This window comes from Callorhinus ursinus, unplaced genomic scaffold (assembly GCF_003265705.2).
Source record: "Callorhinus ursinus isolate GAN/ISIS: 27379988/994484 unplaced genomic scaffold, GSC_fseal_2.0 scaffold1, whole genome shotgun sequence".
Classification (NCBI taxonomy): Eukaryota; Metazoa; Chordata; class Mammalia; order Carnivora; family Otariidae; genus Callorhinus; species Callorhinus ursinus.
Genome location: NW_027397063.1, coordinates 125,923,853 through 125,947,015, shown reverse-complemented (window position 1 = coordinate 125,947,015; position 23,163 = coordinate 125,923,853). Strand labels below are relative to the sequence as shown.

Below are 23,163 nucleotides of genomic sequence, written 5' to 3'. Positions count from 1 at the left end.
GAGAAATGTCACTTATTTATAATAATTTCTAGGATAATCTTTGACAGACTCCCAGTTAGAAATTCAAGGATCAAGTTTCTGTATATGGTTTCCATAATTGGTGCCAGTACCTTCCAAAGTTTCTGAGCCCCAATTTCCACAAGTATCTGAAAGAAAATTTTATTCTTCAGTTTACCATGTTGTTTGGGGGGATTTTTTTCAAAGTATGGTCCTCATACTTCAGTATCTGAATTCCACTGGGGAGCTTATTAAAAATGCATCTTCCAGGCTCAACCGAGATCTAATGCCTCAGAGTTCTGCACCTGGAGCCTGGGAAATGCATTCATAAAAAGATCTCCAGGGGCATCTGAGGGACACTGAGTTTATGAACTATTGAGATGAAGAAGTCAAGACTGGAGGCTTCCCCTATATTTGACCCCAAAGTCAAGAAAGCAAGAGAAGGGACTCTAATCTCCCTAGCCTATCTTCTGTCTTAACTCCCAGTGATGCTGTCTTATAAGATATCCAGTGTTTCTGGAACAGCCCACCAAGTGTTGAATAGATCACTTTCTCTCTAGATGCCAACTCATAACAATGACACTTATGTTCTCTGGAGGCAGCTAGAGTTTTGCACATTTTCTAAGAAGGAAAACTTCTCTTTGGGACATTATTAAAAATCTCCCAATTAGAATTTCACTTAGAAATATTAATTTCATGGTAACCCACTTCTGGAAACTCTTTTACCTCTCTTCCATTGCTCTCTGAGTCAAGGCCTGGACAAACTAAGTCCTAATTGCATAATTCTATAGTGAGAATTTATTAAGCACCTACCATGTGCCAAAAACTGGTATTAAGTGCTATCAAGACAAAAATGGGGACAAAGAACACTCACTGTCTGGGACTTAGGGTCTAACAGGAAGAAAAGGCAAATAAACTGGTCATTACAGCACAGTGTGATCACTGTTGACAGATTGTTAAGGGATCCCAGAAAAAAAGGTATCTAAATCAACCCAGAAGTTTTAAGGAAAGTTTCTTGGAAAAGGCCCTGTCTGAATAATGTAGAAGCATGAAAGCCAATTTACCTCTTAGGCATGTAGGAGGGCAGACAGCCAGAGGACTTAACAACATATTCACCCCATATGAACAGGGACATTTATGCAAATCAGATGTCAGGAGCAACCCACAGTCCTCCAGGTAGAAAACAAAAAAAAAAAAAAAAAAAAAAAAAACAACTCAAAAAAGCTCCAGTGTTCCAATTACTGTACTGTATAACAGATCACCCCCAAAACATACTGGCTTAAAATAATGATAATGATTTTATTGTTTCATTATATCTGTGGGTCAAGAAAGGCTTGTCTTCACTCCCGAATGTCTGTCTGGGGTCTCAGTCAGAAGACTGCAAAGCTGTGGCTGGAGTCATGTGAAGGGTCATTCATTCACATGTAGCCGTTGCTGCTCAGTGTCAGCTGGGGACATTGCTTCCACTCCATGCAGACCTCACTATTCCTCACAGCATGGCAGCTGGGTTCCAAGGGTAAGCATCCCACCAGGAAAGAACCAGGCAGATGCTATATTCTTTGTATCACCTAGCTTCGACAGTCACAGAGCATCACTTCTGGCATACATGATTTGTCAGAGCAGTCATAAGCTCCCTGTCCAGATTCAAGGGAAACACAGTTTCCCTTTTTGGCACAAGGAACGTTAGTCATATAATAATAATAATAATAATATGTGGCATGGGATATATATACATATATATGTATATATATGTACATATATACTTGTATAGCCATCTTTGAAAAATATGTCACATCTAGATTACTAATATAAAGAGAATTTTGGAATATCCAGCTCAAATGTGCCATTCAACATATAAAAATAATGGAATGGAAAATATTAGCAAACCTATCTAGGTGTCAAAGTATATTATGTATGAAACTCATGGCTAAGTCAACTGTCTTATCTCCGGATCTTGAAACACACGTGCTGTATCTATATATACGAACGCTATCTTTCGTGACCCCATCAAATAATATCTTTCAGAGATTTGAATTTTTAAAAACTCGAAAGAATAATGTGCCCAGCATGTTCTAAAACGTGTTGCAATAAAACAAAGCAACGATAACCCAGGGTCCGATTTTATAGGTCTATGACCAGGAAAATATTGTCCTCTCAAGGTCTAGATGCTCGGCCTTCCCCTCTCTTTTCTGATGAACGTGTTGACAAATTGCCCCCTTCTTCAATCCACAGACTCATTAACTGAACTGATCTGAACTTTATCACAAAAGGTTCTTGGATAGTTTTACAATAGGAGACCAAAAGCCATAATCACACACGTAGCCACAGTTCACATTGTGCTCTGCCCTGGACAGGATGATTCATACATAGCCCGCCTGTACTCTTTTACACCCAAACAGAAACTTGCAAGAAAAGAACATCACAGGTTTGGCTGTCAGTACACTGTTCCCCTCCATTCACCCTGAAAGTTTAAATTTAATGCCTGCCTGACAGCCTTTTGTCTGCCATGCTGTTTTTACACTGACACACATTTTATACCTGATTTGGTGAGGGAGGGAAGACAGACACCACTGAAATAACGGGGAGGTCCCTTGTCTTACCCTTTAAAGTTGTCAGGTTCCTATTGCACCTGAGTAATCACTATGTGACCTGTGAAATGTGACCCAGCACTGAATGGTCATGGACTGCATGTTAAATTTTAGCACTAATCCTAAAGTGTGGGTTAGGGGATTTAAAGCCAGAGGTTTCTAATCTAAAGGGCATGAAAGCATGATATTGATCTACCAGACAATGTCAAGAAACAATTATATGGCCCACAGACGTTTGTAACCAGTGAAGGATTAAGAAGGGAAAGAATTTCTCCAAAGTCCAACCTCTTTAAATCTTTGAAATTTCCCAGGGTAGCTGAGACAATAACCCTCACTCTCGATAGTTAAAATAGTTATAACAAAACAAAAGTGTCGCTTAGACATAAAGCTAATATATTTTGGCAGTTCTGTGATTGGCGTTTTTTTAAGAAGTATAACCACTTGGAGCATTAGCACGTTAGAAACTGGACCCCAAGGAGACAGATTTAGGCATAGAGAAAGATTTTAAGGTAAGTTGTGGCTTTTACAGAGGCCAAATGCCAAAAACATCTACTCCTTTCATCTCTAGTGAATATTTTAGGCACTTTTAAACATTAAAGAGATTATGAATAAACAGCTACAGATTGGCCCAAGGAAAGACGCACAGTATTATCATTTATAAAACTCTTTGACCTTTACATGTACTGATTTGAAGCTAGCCCCAAAAGTCATCTTGCTGATGGTTAAAATGATTGCTATGTGACAGAATGAACATTCTTCATGTGCAAGGAGTTTACCAGCCCATGGGGTAGTAAATAGGCGTCTCCTACAGTTCAACTGCCAAAAGCCAGCCTACTCAGTGAGATTCAGTAATGAAAACAGTGCTAGAAAGATATCTGGAATTACATTCACCTAATATTAATTATTGCTCTTTAAGGATAGTGAAATTTGGAATGGACATTTTTGCTCTTGTCTTACTTTTCAACATTCCTTGTTCTTTTCCTAATTAATATTTATCATTTACAAAATAAAAAGACAAAATATGAAGAAGGGCACATTCATAAAGATAATCAAAATAGTGATTAAGGAAAGGTTGAAGGCAATCAATAATGAGGGAATAAATAGTTAAATCAACTATGGTATGTCCAATCAATGGATATTATGCAGCCATTAAAAATTATCATTATTAATTTCTTTTTTTAAAGATTTTTTATATTTATTTGAGAGAGAGTGAGAGAGAGCATGAGCAGTGTGGAGCAGCAGAGGGAGAGGGAAAAGCAGACTCCCCACTGAGCAGGGAGCCTGATACAGGACTCAATCCCAGGACCCTGGGATCATGACCTGAGCCAAAGGCAGTGTCTTAACCAACTGAGCCACCCAGGCGCCCCAAAAATGATCATTATGAATTTCTATGTAACAGCATGGAAGATGTTTATATCACAATGTTAAGCAAAACAATGTGAATAGAAATTATGGGTAAAGTTTATTTATAGAAGCATGAAAGAATAAATATTGTTTTTATGCCCCATTGTTTAATATCTTTTTTTAAAGATTTTATTTATTTATTTGAGAGAGAGAGGCAGAGGGAGAAAGCAGGCTCCCTGCTGAGCCTGATGTGGGGTTCAATCCCAGGACCCTGAGATCATGACCTGAGCCGAAGGCAGATGCTTAACTGACTGAGCCACCCAGATGCCCCACCCATTGTTTAATATCTTAATTATTACTTCTCCCCCAAAGTTTTAATTAAATAGGAACTTCTTAAAGATTTCAAAGTCATGAATCCCAAAAGATGTAAAATCGAGTGTCCTGTGAGGTAAGAGTGAATTACTCGAAAACATATTATCTCTTACCAGAGCAGTTCAAATTACATGATGGCTACAGTCACCCCTTTAACAAATGCAGATGTAGTTAAGTTGATTCATTTCTAGAAGCTATAAGGAATGTGGGAGCTACTTTGCAAATGAGGAAGAAAAAAGAAAAATGGGAGAAAGGGAACTGCAAACATTTTCTTTTGTACAGTGGGTAAAATCTTCCAGGATAGCAGTATAGACAAGTCTTGGTTCCTCTGTGGACTTGCATTCATCTGGAACTTGTATTCACTGAAATAAATGATTATATCAGTAATATGAAATTAAGTGCCAAGTGGAAGAAACTTATGCAAAATTCCCAGGTGCCTTAGGCGGAGGAAATAGAGAAGGGTTTTGTCCTGCAGATTTAGTGTTTACCAGCTGAGTTTATACAGTTGGGGATAGAAAGAAGGCATCATCCTAGGTATGAGGCCCCTCTTATTCACAGGATGAATAGAAGAGTAAGGAATACGGCCTGGGGCAGAAAGAGAAAAAAAAATTGGACAAATGAGTAAAAAGGAAAAGAAAAGACATGAGAGATGACATGAGTGAGGACAGTGTGAGGCTAGAAAAGCTTAGGACAAGAGGAAGGCATCATCTAGTTAGGACAGGGTGGGAGATAAATTGAAGACAAAATTACAGGGTGGGAGATAAATTGAAGACAAAATTACAAGAAAAACAACTTCATTACCTGCTTCTATAAACTTGGTTTAGAGCTACTAAATGTAACTTCTGTCATCCTCATTTAGAGTTATTACATCAATTTTCTATTTCTATCAAGGTTCATAGAGGGGGCCACTTACAGGTGTTGTAAACCCCAATACCTGTAACAGTCCCAACAGGCCCCTCTCCTCACAGGCATCTAGTAACTTGCCTGTACAAGTGATTTTGTTGTAACCATGGCTAGGATCTGGTCATCTTCCTGGTACTCTTGCCCTGCAGGCAAACAGTCTGAAGAAGTGATGGCTTTCTCTTTATTCATTATAATTCATTCGACAAGCATACATTGAAGTCTTACCATGTCTAGGCACTATTCTAGTACAGTAGGTACCGTGAAGAACAAGACAAACAGGTTCCTATTCTCATGGTGCTCATATGCTAGCAGGAAGGAGAAACAATGAACAAGCAAACAAATAAATTTGACAAGGGCTATTTTCATAATGCTCAAAAAAAGGAACCTTGGAAGATTTCACCTTAAAGCTCATTTGTGAAGGATATAGTCAACCATAGTGATCACACTATTTTGAATGGCTATATCTTGAGGGGGCTCATGTATGCGAGTCTGAGTACACACATGTGTGTGTATTCAGTTATTATAATAGATTCATTACTTTGCTCTGAGTTGCGACACCATCATACCATTTCATACAAAACCTACTCCAGCTTTTCTGATTAGCAATATATCAGACACTGGGAGAGACGCAGTGTGAGATGCCGGGGAAGCAGGATATATCTCTGTCCTCCACACACTTAGGGTCTAATGGTGGAAATAGGCAAATACATATGTAATGAAAGTAGAAGAAAAAAATGTAAATCCTAAAAGAGAGATGAAGTTCAACTGTTTTAAAGGATCCAGGCCCACAGTGGTCAAATGACTTGACCAAAGTCACACAGCTTCTCAGGGAGAGAGCTAGATGCCCAGCTACTACTTTTCCCACAGAACCTCAGAAAGTGTCAAACTGACACAGAATCAGCATCTTTCAACAACCCCCAAATAGGATTATTCCCTCCTACAGGGTTTCCTCCCTGACTATAGATCCAAGTTTAACAGAGTCGGTAGCTAGAACTGCAAATTGAAAGTTAATGGGACTGGATTCTGCTGGGAAATTTGGCAAATCCTTCGCTTCTGTCTCTGTTTCTCCTCTGTACAATGAGGCCAACAAGATAGAAGTCAATCCTCCATCCTGTGGGGAGGAAAGAGGAAGAAAACTAACAGTTTCTGACCTCTTCTTTTACATAAGGCCCTGCGTTAGACCCCGTATTACATGTGTCATTGAATCCTCACGACATCCTGGTGAGGCAGAAATTACCCCCATTTTGTAGATAAGTACATGAGTTAAAAGAGGTTAAGAACCTTGCCCAAGGTCACACAGCTGTGCTAGAGCCAGGATTCAAAAGCAATCTATCTGCTCCTAACCTCTGTGCCAAGCAGCCACTCACTAGAATAATTTGAGCTCCTTATTAAAAAGATACTATATGGGTCCAAAACATTATCAGCCATGTGAAAAGCCCTGCTATAATTGTGAATAAAAAGCCTTCATTGGAATTTTAATTTTAGGACTTAAACACTAAGATAATATGTTTTATAAATACACAGTTTAAAATAATTTCTCTTCAAGTAAATTGTATTTTTAAGAGGTTTCCTGTAATTATATCCACAAAAAAGAATACAGACAGAATTATATACCCTCTAAGGTGAAGGAAGAGCATAAAGAGAAAATTGCTCTACATGAGGGAGAAACCAGTGTGTTAAACAGTCACACACACCAATGATGCTGTGCACAAGCCAACTGCTCTCACTCCCCTCCACCTCCTGCTGTCCTGTATCAGTGCTAATCCACCCAGCTCTTCTCACTTCCTTTTACAACCTAGATATCCCTATTTTTTTTTCTTCTACAGTCCTGCTTAAGGGCCTAGAGTATCAAAGGATAAAGAACACTTGAAGGCTGATGTGACCTGAATAAACATGAGCAATTACAAGCTGTGTAACTATGAGTGGGTGATTTCAACCCTCTGAGACTCAGTTTCCTCAGTTGTAGGTAGAGAAGTGGATCTCTACCTCTCTGTTGTCAGATGATGGAGACAGGGAGTGGGATACGTCTGTGGCATCTATAGCTCAGGGAATGTTTTCCCCTTTCCAAACCAAAATTCTGAAGGAAGAACCAAGAATCCTGGGTATGTCATACCCACTTTCTGTTGCCCATCCTGCTCATTCTCAGCCTTCTGTAGAGGGGAAAGAAGGTGGCAAGTTTTTGTAGGAGGAACACTTGTTTGAGGCCCTTAAAACTGGCAAAGGCAACTCTGGAAAATTGTCTACCTGAGCAAACTTCAGCTTGTTTAATATGGTTGGTGGGCTTTGGGCACACAAACCAACTAGTCCTAGCTCCAACACTTGGTAGCTGTGTGACCTTGGACTGAGTGGCTTACTCTGCTTGGATATCAATCTGTAACTTGGAAATAAAACCACTACTGGCCTAGCCTCCCTCGTAGGGAAGGTGTGATCTCTGGTGGCATCAGGGGTATGAAGGCATAGCCGATGCATCAGCTATAATTTAAAAATAATTGGAACTGCCTGGAAAAAAAATCAGGAGAACATGGATCTGTTTCCACTCCTGGAAAGCAAATTACTTGTGTCCCTGAAGGCAAAAAGTAAGTCAGAATTCAATTTCTTAATAAAACAGATGACTTCTAACCCTTTTGTCACATATCTGTTAGTATTGGTTCTCCAAAGACAGTCTGAAATTCACTTCATAATCCACACCCTCTATTTTTCTTTTATATGACTCTGATCAATGCAGCTAATGTAATTTCAAAATCCAGACAACAAATAAAAATTACACTCCAATCATATCTTACCATATACAAGAACCTTAAAGTCGGAGAGTATCTTGTTCATCTTTTCATCCCCAGTATTTAGCACCATACAAAAAAAGAAGCTCAATAAATAACTGCTGAATGAGTGACTAAATGAAAATCCATATATATATATGAATGCATGCATATGTGTGTGTATGTGTGTGTGTAGTGGATATATGATATGCTGCCAAATGTATAGCCTGAGCAATTTTTCAGAATAATTAGACATTTGAAGTCTATCCAAGACCAAACGTTCATTTCTCATAGAACTTGTATGAGCATTTGTTACAAACATAAGAAATATTTTATCAGAATCAAGAATTTTATTAGGTACATTTGATACACTTATAGAGAAGGAAACAGTCATATTGCTTACTCCAGCATGCTTCAGCTTTTCATGCCTGAGTTTCCCTCCCTGCAAATAGTGTCAAAATATACAGACCTTGGTGCTCGCTTCGGCAGCACATATACAAAATATACAGACCTTGGCAGAGGAGCTAATACCACTACAGCCACTGTCTGTGGGGTATTATAATAATACCACCTATCCAGCAGGTCAGCTTAGAACTCAAGTCCCTAACAAGTACAAGCACTTCACACTTGAAACTTTAATACCCTTATGAAGATGAAATGAATAATGTCAGTGCCAGGCCAGAAAGGCCATAGTATACAACTTTTATAATGCTCAAACCCAGCCTCTGTTTCATGGAATGCTGCCTCGTAGTCTGTATATGAATAGAGATGTAGCCCTCACTGTGCCCATCTGGAGTACAAAAGCCCTTTGTCTATGTAGTGGAGGACATTAGTTATATAGACCTGGCCACCTCTGCATTGGAAAATCGCACTAGCAAGTTTCTTTTGTTGGGTTTTTTTTTTTCCAGTAGCACACCTGGCTACTACATCCCTGGATTTAAAGGAGGTGTCCAGCTTCATCAAGAGTTCTGCATATTTAAATGAGACCTACATTGCTGAGTAGGAGTGGGGGCTATTCAGTGACACCCACCAGTTCAGCCCACTTGCAGTCTGGCAACCTGCACGGCCTGAGTACTTTGGACCTTACAAGGTCAGGACTATGAACTAGAAAACCAATCCCAGCTGCTTAAATTTTTAACTTCACATTTTTACTTTTATTTTTAACTTACCAATGTGTGGATAAAATTGTGTTATACTCAATTCCATCTCCTAGTTTCTGTTTCCTTCTCCTATTTCTCTACCAAAAAAAGTAAATTGAATATCTCATTATGTCACAGAAGGAAGATACCAGTTCCCAACTCTCACTTATGAACCATAACATGTGAGTCGGATGCCCTGTTTTTAAGGGAATGTGGGCAGGGAAGAATCAAGAGAATGCATATACTATAGTCCCGGAGGAGGTAGCCTTCTGGTTATGTAAATATAACAGGATCCCAAATCCTTTTGTGCAACACTCGTGTTTGCAAAGAGAATCTAGCTACTTTATGTGTTTTTATAATTAATTTAATCTTCCTAAGGTCATTGCTTTATGGTAATGAAGGAGGTGTAAGGATGGGGTTTGGGGGGAAAGGTCGTTTATCCCAACAGAAGCAATTAATTAGAAACACTTCATGTAAATTTGTAATTGAGTTTTTCTTCATAAGAACTTCTACTAGCAATTATTTTTCTATTAAGATATTAAGATTCTACCTCTGCAAATCTAACCTCCTTTTATTTACTCTTTTAAAGACTTCATTTATTTCATTTCATGAAAATTGCTTCTTGCAGATGGATATAGACCATGAAAGTGTTATATTGATTGTAATTGCAATGCTTTCTCTTCTCCTTACTGCAGACAGGCTACTACTAAAACCAACAAAACATAGCTTATTCATCTTAGCAGATTTGAGGTAGGCAAATAAAAGACACACGAACACCTTAAAACAACCAACTTCACTTACTATGATAATAATTTAATTTTTTCATATGATTAAAGGTTTAAAAGTAGATGGGGCACCTGGGTGGCTCAGGTCGGTTAAGCATCTGCCTTCGGCTCAGGTGGTGATCCCAGGGTCCTGGGATCAAGCCCCGCTTTGGGCTCCCTGCTCTGAGGGAAGCCTGCTTCTCCCTCTCTCGCTCCCCCTGCTTGTGTTCACTCTCTCGGTCAAATAAATAAATAAAATCTTTAAAAAAAAAAGATTTAGAAGTAAATGCTCTTCTTCAGGCTGCCCTATCAGTGTAGAGATGGATAATAATTAGCCCTCTCCTAACTGCTGATGCTCCCACACTGACCTAAACTAAATACTCCCTCACTTTTAGCCTCAGTCTCTTCCTCAGAATTACTCTTTCTAACTCCTGTTCCCTCACAGTCCTGCTTGCTCTCAGATAAGCTGATCAGCTAATCCCTATCATGTTAATATACTATCCCAACAACAACAAAAGTAGGTTACTTGTAACAGCCTTACTTGGGCTTCTACTCTGGCTGAGATGGAGTATCAGGAACTGGATTTATTCTCCCGCCTGAAATAATTAAAAAAAAACATAGAATACATGAAACTAGTTTTCAAGACAATGGTCACCAGGCAACAAAATACAATTATCCCTAAAAGATGGAAAAGAAGTGAAGTGTGTCCTATAACAGCCCCAACTTGCTGCCCGCAGTAATTTTCTAGGCCATAATGCAGGGATGGAAACTCCAGGTAAACACACAAGTTTCCCTGACCTGGAGAAATTAAACTATGGGTCTAGGGAGACCGAGGTAGCTAGAGTTATAGGACAGACATCAGAGAAGAAAAAATGACACACAGAGAGAACTGTGGAGCTCTGCAAATGTAGAAGGCTACCTCCTCCGGGACTATAGAGCTTCCTCTTCATCTTTAGCTGAGTACTAAATCAGCATATGCATGTGAGAAAACTATTCCAAGTTAGGGAAAGAATAACCCAAAGGCATTAAAAGTAAATGTGCCTAGTACTCAGTGCCAGGAACAGTGCCTGATCCCTTCATCCAGCTCCTTTAGCCAGACTAGAAAACCTCATAACTGACTGGGCATTTTGTAGAGTATTCAGAAGGGTTTTGCCTTACTAATGGGGCAAATTAATCCCATGCTAAATACAGTCTGTTCCCACCTAACAAACCTTAAAAGAAAGACTCAATAAGATAAAACTGTTTAAAAGTAACTTAACCATGTTCCAAAACAAAACTCAAGAATATTTATAGGAATAGAAAAATATCTGGCACTCGACAAGGTAAAATTCAGTGTCTAGTATATGATCAAACCTTACCAGACGTGCAAAAATCAGATAAATGTGACACCTAGTGAAAAGGAATGTCAGTCAATCCAAAACGACTCAGAAATGACACAGATGATAGAATTAGTAGGCAAGTACACTAAAACAGTTATTATAATGGTATGCCACATATTCAGGGAGCTAGATTATGTGGTAGAAGAATTTGCAGAAGAGATTCCAAAGACAAAAAAAAGTTATTCAAATCAAAATTCTAGAGATGAAACTGTGAGCGATGAAAGATAAGCTGGATGGGATCAATAGAAGATTGCACATTACGGAAGAAAAAATTAGTAAACTTGAAGACATAGCAATAGAAACTATCCAAAATAATAATAATAAAAATGAATGAAAAAAAGAAAGAACAGAGCATCATTGAGCTGTGGGAAACTTTCAAAAGGCCTAATATATGTAACTGGAGTTCCAGAAGGAGTGGAAGGGTGGAGACAGAAAAAATATTTGGTCCCAAATTTTCCAAATTCAATGAAAATGATAAGCTCACAAACTCAAGCTCAAAAATCTCCAAGCACAAATAATATGAAGAAACCTACACCAAAGCACATTGTAATCAAATGGCTGGAAAATTGTTTTAGAAATTTGCCTCCCCACTAAGGAAATTGCTTTTTTATAGCCCATTTCACTGCACCTAGAGGTAGAAAATTGTCTTTCTTATTCCTCATCATCACTCCTGGACCATTCTTTCTCATATACTTCCCTTAAAATATTCTCACCTTTGAATTTTATGTTATCACAGTAAATTATCCTCTACCCTTCATTATTTGTCATCTACTGCAGTGGGTTGCTCCCTGTCCTTAATATTTTTAGCTCTTGGTTCACTGTCCCTCTCCCCAAGATTGCTATTGTACCATTTCTTGGCAATATCAATATATAAATAAATGATCTTTCTAACACATTGCTCAGTTCCTTGACCACCTCTCTATTGTAAATTATGTCCCTCACTGATCCAGTGGTCTTGCCTAGAACTTATCATTACAATAAATCACTCCTTTCATATCTCTATTTTATGCATCCTATTCCTGGCCTTGCTTCATATTTCACCAAGAATAGATCTTCTACAGATTTCCCACAAATACATCTAACTACCTACCAGCATCAGAACCATCTACTCTTCATTCACTAAAATAAGTGAGCCATTCATACAGTCCCTTCCTTGTGTATCCAAGTCCATCTCTCTCTTCACGGACTTAATCGAGTTGTTCTCCCCTCTCTTTTCTATACCATTGATGGTTCCCTCTCTACTGGATCATTCCCTTCAACTTGTAAACATGCTGTTATTGCACCTACTTGAATAAACAAACAATAACAACTCACCCCCCCAAACACACACCTCATTAAAAAAAAAAGCCATTTTCCATAATTGAAGTAACTTCTTATTCTGTTAATTAGTAATTAAAGGGAAAGAATTAAGCTTTTAGGGAAAAGTATAATTCATTCTCAGTTGATGAAAAAAGCTCATCTTTAAAAAAAAATGCCAGCTAAAAATGTAGGGGAAAATGATAAATTTGCAAATCATCATCTAAAGTTCTCCAATTAAATAATTGATTTAGGTACCAAATGAAATATAGAAACAGAATTTCCACACAGTACCAAAATATCACTGCACAGATTGTTTGCTAATTGCAAAAGGAAAACCATGCCTTTATAAATATAAATATCTATTGGATACAACCCTAACCAAATAATACAGAAAACAGAAATTTAGAATCACTAGACAACACCATATTAGTGTCTCCTAATGAAATGCGAAATGAAGTGCACAACATCACCCATGAAATATTACTGAAAAAAGTATTTAACCTAATCTAATCAAGCTTTAAACTTGTATGCAGGAAATCTTATATACTTCATGAGTGATGTGTACTCCATACTGCATTTCATTAAAAGGGATAGACAGATACACACATATACATATAGATTTTATTTATTTATTTGAGAGAGTGAGAATGACCATGAGCAAGGGGTCAGGGGTTTGGGGGGGGAGGAGAGGCAGAGGGAGAAGCAGATTCCCCACTGAGCAGGGAGCCCAATGCAGGGCTCAATCCCAGGAACCTGAGATCATGACCTGAGCTGAAGGCAGACGCTTAACTGACTGAGCCACCAAGGCTCACTACATATATATATTCTTAGGGAAAAAAAACAAAAAAAAAACTACTTTTTCTGAACCCCACCTTCCAGTTTGTTCACTGATCTTTTTTGTAGCAAAACTTGAAATATCATATATGATTGCTGGTGTCAATTCCTCCCCTCTAATTCTCCCTTGAACTACTTATAGTCAGACTTTCACACCCCAACATGCCACCCAAACTATTCTTAACATAGTCACCAGTGTCCTCCACATTGTTAAAACCAATGATCAATTCTCAGTCCACAGCACACTTGATATAGTACTGATGTCTGACTACATCTTCTCCTTGCCACCAATGATCACAGGTCTTTATGTCTATGGCTTCCTTCTAGCCTATCCACAAACACCAGCTTTTCTTCACCATATTCTAACAGAACACTTCTTCCTTGAAATGCATCATGGGTCGGTAGAGAATTTTAATGTTAAAAGACCCTCAGTCACGCATTCATTCTACAAACATTAGCCAGTCACTTTAGTTCAAATCCTTAGTGGGTACAGATAGATGAGACAAGGTCCTTCCCTTCAAGTTAAGTGGGGAGAAACAAACACAGAAGATAATTACAACACAAAGTGGTGGATATGGAGAGATTTCAAGGTATCATAAGAACACAGAGGAGTACTTTAATTTGGCTAAGGAGGATCAGGTATGACTTTCCAAAAGCAATTATGTCTGAGGAGTTTAAATTTTTTCACCATTAAAATGAGTGACCTTAGATGTGCTGCAGAAAATCCCTGACATCAATTTGCCCATCTGTAAATCTGGGATGTTAAAACTTACCTCACATGTTTGTTTTGAGCATCAATAAAAATGATATAGGCTTGTTAAAGTGTTGTGGGAGTGCTACCTATAGTTTTATTAGTTATATTATCTTTCTCTGGCCTCTTGCCCACCACCATCCACACAGAAGCAAGTACTTTAGAACTTAGAGTATCTGTTCAGACAGCTTCAAGCATCTGAAGAAATGAACTTATTAGCTCAGTACCTAAAATTCAATATCTTGAAAAACTTAAGTGCTTCTTATTTTTGTTCTAGCCTTATGCATCTTTTTGATATTTTGTTGAGGGCAATGTTATCACGTTCATCTACACAACCCTAGTCAATATGCATTGATTTGTGTTCTAATATTCATGAAACAATGGCTCGGTTTAAAAGCAATCCTCTGTTTTTGGGGTCTATTGTATGCCACAAATGAACAGCTAATAGAGCTATAGTTACTGACGGCTACATCAGAGAGACCACTAATGCACCAGCCTAACAGACTGTAAGGGAACTTGGAAAAAAATATAATTCACATAAAATTCTCTTAGCAATTAATTTTCTCCCTAACATGTTTCTGGAACCCAGTGTGTAGACTGATAAACTGGGTAATATTGGGAGAGGGAAAGGAACTCAATGATAAGATTCCTGTGCTTTATCATCAAACACAGCACTGACCTCTGGTTTCCCCCCATAAAGTGCCAGATATCTTCTATTGCTTTTTAAGATAATTAGTAGGGGAAAATCTCTTAGAAAAAAAAAAAAAAGCACTATGAATTGGGTATTGTGGTGGTTTTAAAAACAATCACAAATTTTTTGATACTTCTCCATCTCTATTACCTCCTCTTAAATATGGGCAGACCTGTGACAGCTTTGATCAAAGAGAGTAGAAGTGACATTTTGTGATTTCCAAGGTTACCTCACAAAATGCCATGCAGCTCTACCTGGGTCTCAGAACTCTCTCTCCTGATGCTCCCTTCCGGGATGCTTCCATTCAGAACCCAGCCACCTCACTATGAGAAGTGCAATCCACATGGAGAGGCCACGTGTACGTGCTCCTGTCAGCAGCTCCAGCTGAGCCCAGCCCTTACGTCATCCTGGCCCACATATCAGACATGTGAGTGAGAAGTTTCCAAATAATTCTAGCCCCCATTCATTTGAGCCATTGCTCAGCCATGTGAGTCTTCCCAGCTGAGGCCCCAGACTTTATGCAGCACAGACAAACCATCCCCATTATGTATTCTGAATTTCTGACTCACAATCGTTATTTTACACTACTACATTTTGGGAGACTTTGTTTTGCTACACTAAATAACTGGACATGGTGGGTCATAAATGCCATCAATGGTAACAATTAAAATATCTAGCATTAAGATAACCAAAAAAGATGAATATGCTTTTTTCACACTGGAAATATACAGTGCTCATCTGAACAGATAAAAAGCTTTCCCGACATGGAAAGCTGGACTCAATACCTAGAAAAATTTTCAATGAGATGCTGGGACAACTCATAGTGGGTTTTTGTTTTGTTTTGTTTTTGTTGTTGTTGTTTCTTGGTAAAATAGTTTTTTCCTCTGTCAAAACACAAACCAACACAGTACAGGGGTGAGGGGAGGCCACACAGTATAGCCTGTCTTTTATAGAAGAGGGGATGAGATTAAAAGCCTCACCCCACTCTTGCCCAGCTAAGAAAAAAATCCTAATACCCATTATAAATATCTCTCGTAATATTAAAACAAAAATATTAAAAAAAATATTTCCAGGGCCCATCTGGCTCTGCTTCTGCACAGAAAGGGTTAACCTTCCATATTTGATCTCAAGGTCACAGGGTAGGGTGGTAAGGAGAGGCAGATTGGGGTACTAAAAAACAAAGGGACGAACCAACATATCTAAGGCCCTCCAGAACATCCAGAAGCAAGTTGGGGGAGGGTACCTGTTAGAGACTAAGAAACCAGTGCTGCACCCCGAGATTGTTTCACTCCTATCCCCCAGTCCCTGACATTCTTAATCTGTCCTTTCAGGCACCACTATGAGGTCCCAATATCAGGATCCATCCTTTCAACTCACTACCCAGCTTTTAAAGTCCCCTCTAACAGGTATCAGCCCCCTCCCCAAATAAGCATGAAGAAAGCTGGAGGTCTTTCCTGGGAAGAGGGTATTTCAGAAATAAGCCACTTTTGGGGTCCCCTTTCAATCCCTGATCAGACAGTAAATGTGGTGCTGCCTCGTCCTTGGAAAGCCTTGTCCTTGGAAACCTGGTCTGCATTCAAGGCCCTGAGCTTGGACTGTATTTCCCTTGGGCCAGAAGAACCTGGATGTGACTAGAGACCTGTTTGTGAATCTGGGTCTTCACTGTTCTCAGCTTCATGTAGCGGGAAATCAGTTCATTCAAACCATACATCTTGCCTTCATCAGACAGGATCATTTTCTTCCAGCCACATGGCAGGTAGATGGCCAGGGCCCTCCAGAAGCTCTGCTTGATGTCCAAACTCCACACAACTTCTGCATCGGAGCCCCCGTCTCCCCCAACCCCCTCGCTGTCAACAGTGCCTTCCTCACTTCCTGTCCGGCCACTGCCATCGACCAGAGGGCCCCAGCCCAGGGTTCCCCCATCTGGGCCTCCTGGCCTGGGCTGGGGAGTCACAGATGGGCAAGGCACTGCACAACCCATAGTGTTTTAACTGTATTTGCTAACTTACCAGTCAAGTCAGAGAGACAAAAAATAGATATAGCTATAGATGATATAGCTATAGACATCGTTGTTCTTATTGTCCTGTCTCATCAGTCTCATTCTCTAGATACGGGAGAAACAAATTGGAAAGCAAAACTGCAGGTGAGTGGGCTTCTTTCTGTTAACTATATCAACCCTAATGTTACAAAATTGTTTAATAGAAATAATATCATGGGCTTTTCTCAATGTTGTAGAGCAGATGCAAACTCTAAGTTTTGAAATTTCAGATCTTAATCCATGTTAAAAGATAAAGACTTCAAAAATAAAAAAACTAAATAATATTTATAACTGTCAAAATCTTTTTTAATGTACAAAATATCTTTTAATTGTTAAAGAGTTCTTCATAACCCCAATGTAACTCAGTATTTTTTTCTAAAAGATATTTCATTACTAATTAACCTTCGAAAAAGCAGAAGGTATCCCCTTTTGCACCAAAGGTTGTAATTTTCCATAGCTTTGATTTTCGTTTAATACTCCGTTAAGAACATATTTTTGCTGAATTTTAAAATGCTACCATTCTGGGAGGTAAAGAACTAAGTGCTAAGTGAAATGTGAAACCATAGTCTTCCTTGGAAATGTATTTCTCTAAGAAAAAATTAAAATGTGCCAAATATATCTCTACAAAGAAAGGAAGGACATTCTTACTGATGTCTACTCCAGGAATAACCTCCCTGGGGAGAATTTTGAAAGGATTTGAGCATTTTAAATGTCCTGAACTAAATTAGTTAATTAAAAATATGGGTGAGCAAAGTCCACTGAGGTTAAAGGCAGAAGAATAGTCAGCAATCACTTATCACGGTGCCCTGTTTCAAGGATTTCAAGATACCTGATTAACACTGGCAATTCTCATTTAGATTCGTTATCTGATGGAGCAGAGTTGTTATTGATCTAACAGTTGACCTCACTGCAGGCTTAGGGTGTGACAATAATAATCTCTCCATACAGTGGGCCTGCAGTCATTGACAGCTTGAGTAATGATTAGATAAAACACATGATTAAATAGCTAATTCCTAAAAACTCTCATTCCATTTCTATTGATGTCTCAGCTTTTCCACATGCTTCAAATCTTACCTTTCTATTCTTCCTTCCTTATTTCCTCCTCTCCTCTTCTAAAATGATTTATGAAAGTTTTGGAAAAGGAAGTTTTAGTAGAGTTAAAATTGTTAGGCAGGAAAACTTTTCCTGTACCCTCTTAGATTCAGCAACTGGGCACTTGCAAAGTTAACTGACAAAAGACCCATCAACAGGAGAAAAAGAATACAAATGTATTCGTATTTTGCACCCCTAGGAGTTCACAGGAAAAAAGTGAAACTCAGGCAGTTAGACGATAGGATTTGTATACTATTTTAACAAAGGAAAGGGGGTTAGGTTTTGAGGAACAATAAATTATAGGAAAGTGACTAAGAAATGTCTGAGGAAAACTAGTGGAATAGAAGGGTTATCTTAGTAAGGTTTGTTTGTGCTGACTCGTCTCAATGGGACTGTTGTAAAGAGTTGTTTTCTTCTTCCTGGTACAGGGGAGGGAGACACCTTCACAGAGTAATTTATGCCCTGCTTTTAGGCAGATCAGCGGAAGGCAAAAAAAAACCTCTTCCTGATCTCTTGATCCTCAGTTGCCTTCAGTTCAAAATAATCCTTATGCCAAAGTGGCATCTTTGGGTGTGACATATTCTGGGTCCCTTCAAAATTCTTTTATTTCAAGATATCTTAATGATAGTGACTAAGAACGTTTCCTACGCCTACTATATAAAGTGGTAATTTTACACAAGGGGACAAAACCTGACCAAATACTAGATTTAAAATACTATAATTTTCATAAAGAATGGGATACAGACATAAAATCAATGCTTTCAGAATTTTTTCTACTAAAAATTCATGAAATGTCTGAAAGCAATGGGCTTGAGCTACATCAACACAATGCTCAAACAGCTGGAGAAGAAGTGGAAAATGCAAGCAATTATTCAGATACCTCGTCTACACAAAATTCAGCTATCCAGATGTTTGTTTTCCCCCAACCATAGATGATTGACAGAAATCTTTTCATTTCTATTTTTGTATATGAACATCCCTCATCTATTCTTACTTTAACAACGGACCACACCTCCTGTAGAGGGGCTCTAATCTGTTTCCTCCACCCAACTTCTTTTCTTCTTTCAAATGTGTACATATTTTTTGAAAGCACAAATGAAAGAAAAAAACAGTAAATTGCCTCTATCTTCTTATTTTAGAGTAAAGTAACTGTAGAACAATGGCTGGGTGGTTTGAATTTTCTTTGCAGCATCTAGCACACCAGGTGCAGTCAATAAACATTAAGCCATCAAATAAATCCGAATTCCAAAATGCGGTCTGCATTGAAGAATACATTATAGTCAGCTGCTTTTGCAGCAGGGTGAATTTCAGAAAAAGATCCAATTGATTGGCTTTTCTCAAATGTTAATGTGCATACAAATCCCTGGGGATGTTGTTAAAATGCAGTTTATGATTCAATAGGTCTGGGGTGGGGTCTAAGACAATGCATTTCTATGGAACACCCAGGTTATACTGAAGTTGCTGGTACACAGCTGAGTAGCAAGCAGACTGATTACTGGCCAGGGGAAAAGACCAAATCTGCCCCTTCATCCATTCTAAAGAATATCTATTTTACACAATATTCCAAATACATTTAATTATCAAAGGAATTTTTTTTTTGAGAGAGATACAGCAGGGGGGCTGGGACGGGGCAGAGGGAGAGGGAGAGAGAGAATCTTAAGCAGGCTCCAAGCCCATTGTGGAGCCAAAGTGGGGCTTAATCTCAAGACCCTGAGATCATGACCTCAAAATCAAGAGTGGGACGCTTAACTGACTGAGCCACCCAGGCACCGCTGTCAAAGGAATTTTTTTAAAAATAAAACCACTTTTTTTAGTCTAAATATTTTTAAACAATTATAAATCATCAAGATGTAAAAAAAAAAAAAAGAAACTTTTAAAACAGAATCTATAACATAAATTTAAAAGGGCTGGGATGCCTGGGTGGCTCAGTCGGTTAAGTGTCTGCCTTCAGCTCAGGTCATGATCCCAGGGGCCTGGAATCGAGTTCCCCATCAGGGTCCTTGCTCTGCAGGGAGCCTGCTTCTCCCTCTGCCTGCAGCTCCCCCTGCTTGCTTGCTCTCTGTCTTTCTCTCATTCTCTGACAAATAAATAAATAAAATATTTAAAAATAAATAAATTTAAAAGGGCTATTTACCTAGAGGGAAAAATGGTTTGCAAACTACTAGTGAGATCAGAATCAACAGGAGGAAAGAGCAGAAAAAAAAGAAAAAAACTGGTTTAAAGCTAGATATACAAACACAAACCAGTAGTTACTTTTGTACAGGTCTTAAAACAAAAAAGTCGGTCTTTTAATCCTACTTGTAACAAAAAAATTAAATTATAAATAAGTTACATCTTCAAGTATAGAATAATAAACATCATGAATGCATCCATGATTTCAATAGACTAATAGATTGGATTGTCTGTTGTGAGAAAATCTTTATGATTCAGAGTTATATAATGTGTTTTCTTAAATTGTTTCCTTTATCATTCTACCTAAATCATCAAGTAGTGTTTGAAACAGAAAAAAAAAGTCATTAATTCAGTCAACATTTAACTCACTTTGGAAAACCTTGCTAGGTGCTCTCTGGGATTGTAGTGCTGATCCGACATGGATTCTAGAGTGAATCTTGTAGTCTAATAGGAAGAAAATACACATACACAAATAACTAGAATATGAATTCAAAGTGTAATTGCCATGATAAATAGGCAAATAATGGGTTTCAGAAATTCAGAAGAAGCATAAGCAGAATTGTGCTTGGACAATAACTCTTTCCCAGAGTTTCTTGAAATGAAATACCTGCAGACAGCACTTGATTTTCTGAAAAGACTCCCAGATCCCATTATTTAATGATCATGAGAACTCTCATTTTGTATATACTCTTCCAATTCAGACTAAAATGGATCCTCATTTGATGAAAACACCAAGACCACATTCAAACAGCACTAACAATTCCCCAAATGAATACCTGCGGTACTCAATCCCAGCTTTCCAAATGTGTCTGCAACCACTAGTGTGCTAGTAAATGTTTAACAGTCAGCTCGGGGCTCGGGAGGTGGGGGAAGAGAAGCTACAATTTGTAGCATTTACTGATTTCTGTGGTGTAAACATTCTCACCATAACTGATTTTAGGCTACTACGGTGAGGTCACTGAAACCCACACACAGTCAGCCACATACATACCTGCTGCCATTTAGTGGGAAGAAGGATGCGGGCTGGATGCAAATCCCAGTTCTGCTGTGCAAACTTTGGTAAGTTACTCAACCTGTCTGGGCTTCACTTTTTCTTTTGTAAAGAGGGACTACTAATAAAATCTGATTGTTGTAAGGCATAAATAAATTAATATGTGAAAAAATTAACATGTGAATGTTTACCACTCAGTGCTGACTATTGTGAACCTTAACCATTCTATTGAAAACTAATCTCTGGGCAAGTCTCTAATCACAGTCTTTACTCACAAGGTCCTTCCATAAAGTAGTATTTCCAACACCTTTATACAAATAATCCTACCAGTCATCTCCTCCTGGAGACTGTTAAGACTCCAAATCTTAAAATAAGATGGTCTGCATAGTCATGAAAATACTCATTCTCTGGACCACTATATGAATATTCTGAAAGATTTAGCAAATATATTCATTCAGTACTGAGTCTAAGAAACCTTCTCTTAAACAAGTTTTGACGAGGATATGGAGAAAAAGAAAGGAACCCTCCTACACTGTTGGTGGGAATGCAAGCTGGTGCAGCCACTGTGGAGAACAGTATGGAGGTTCCTCAAACAGTTAAAAATAAAACTACCCTATGATCCAATAATCCCACTACTGGGTATTTACCCAAAAAATACAAAAACACTAATCACAGGGATACATGCAGCCCTGAACTTATTGTAGCATTATTTACAATAGCCAGATTATGGAAACAGCCAAGAGTCCATCAGTAGATGAAAGGATAAAGAAGAAGTGGAATATATATATATATATATACACACATACACATACACACACATATACATATATACACATTATATATACATATATATAATGGAATATTATTCGGCCATAAAAAAGAAGTCTTACCATTTGCAACATGCTAAGCAAAACAAGTCAGTCAGAGAAAGACAAATACCATGTGATTTTACTCATATGTGGAATTTAAGAAACAAAACAAATGAGCAAAGGAAAAAGAGAAGAGGGAGAAATGAACCAAGAAACAGGTTCTTAACTATAGGGAACAAACTGATGGGGGGTGTGGATTAAATAGGTGATGGGGATAAAGGAGTGCACTTGTGAGGAGCACCAGGTGATGTTTGGAAGTGTTGAATCACTAAATTGTACACCTGAAACTAATAAAACACTATTTGTTAACTAAGTGGAATTAAGAATAATAATTTATGGGCATGTGGGAAAGCTTAGTGCAGCCATGGCACTGGCCTTGCTGCAGCAGGCAGCCAAGTCCCCGGGCACCAGGTGAGGCCAAGCCCAGCAGGGCTCTGGTGAAGTGCACCAGGAAAGCGAATGTGACCCAAGCCCAGAAACCACAGAACTCAGCCAAGGGAAATGTGCCCGAGCTGGTACTTGCTGAGTTCCTGATATGAGAGCGTGATGTCTACCTCGGAGTAAACCTCGAGTTTATGACCAGTGTGAGAAGCATGGTGGCTGAGTTGGTCACCCACCAGATTGTGTGCCAGAACTGGGGCCACAAGGCCTGTGACCAGCCTATGGCCAAGATGAAGAAGAAGGTGGCTGAGGGCACCGTGTTCACTGAGGAAGACTTCCAGAAGTTCCAGCAGGAATACTTCGGCAGCTAGGCTCCTGGGAGGCCACGGTGGGAAAGGCATTCAGACCCAGTCTCCCCCTCTGACCTCAGCCTCTGCTTGCCTAGCACAAGGAAGCCCTTGGGCTTGGGGGGCGGGGAGGGGGGCAGTAGGCGGTGCTGGAATGGAGCTGGTGAGCTGGAAGCCCTGGGGAGAATATGCAGTCAGACCAGAGCCCTATAGGCTTGGGAGGAGCCATCTACCCGCCTGAAAACTGACTGTTTGGTTTGCTTTGGCCCTAGTAGAACCGCAGGGCTGTTTGCTCTAGAGAGGTTACTAGGCCCTTGGGGCCACACCTCTAGGAGTAGGAGGAGGGGTGCTGGGTGGGCTTCTGAGTTCTAATAAATGTGGACCCAAGAGCAAGAAAATAATATTAATAATAATAATTTTTAAAAAGAAAGAAAGAAACCTTCACTTGACATAATG

The 23,163-nt window shown here is 39.0% G+C and overlaps 2 long non-coding RNA genes across 3 annotated transcripts in view; one reads left to right on the top strand and one right to left on the bottom strand.

The window, feature by feature from the left end:
• The window catches only part of LOC141374134 (uncharacterized), a 219,918-nt gene that overhangs the window by 24,760 nt on the left and 171,995 nt on the right, over positions 1-23,163 (bottom strand). The window contains exon 1 of one of the 2 annotated variants that reach the window (XR_012380775.1): positions 7,191-7,251. The exons of the other annotated variant lie outside the window; for it this stretch is intronic. This is a non-coding gene — a long non-coding RNA (uncharacterized lncRNA). Of the gene's footprint in view, positions 1-7,190; positions 7,252-23,163 lie in introns of those variants that run through there. 2 annotated transcript variants of the gene reach the window in all.
• On the top strand, positions 7,370-9,160 carry LOC141371038 (uncharacterized). The gene is made up of 2 exons (XR_012375653.1): positions 7,370-7,780; positions 8,869-9,160. It is a non-coding gene; the product is annotated as an uncharacterized lncRNA (long non-coding RNA).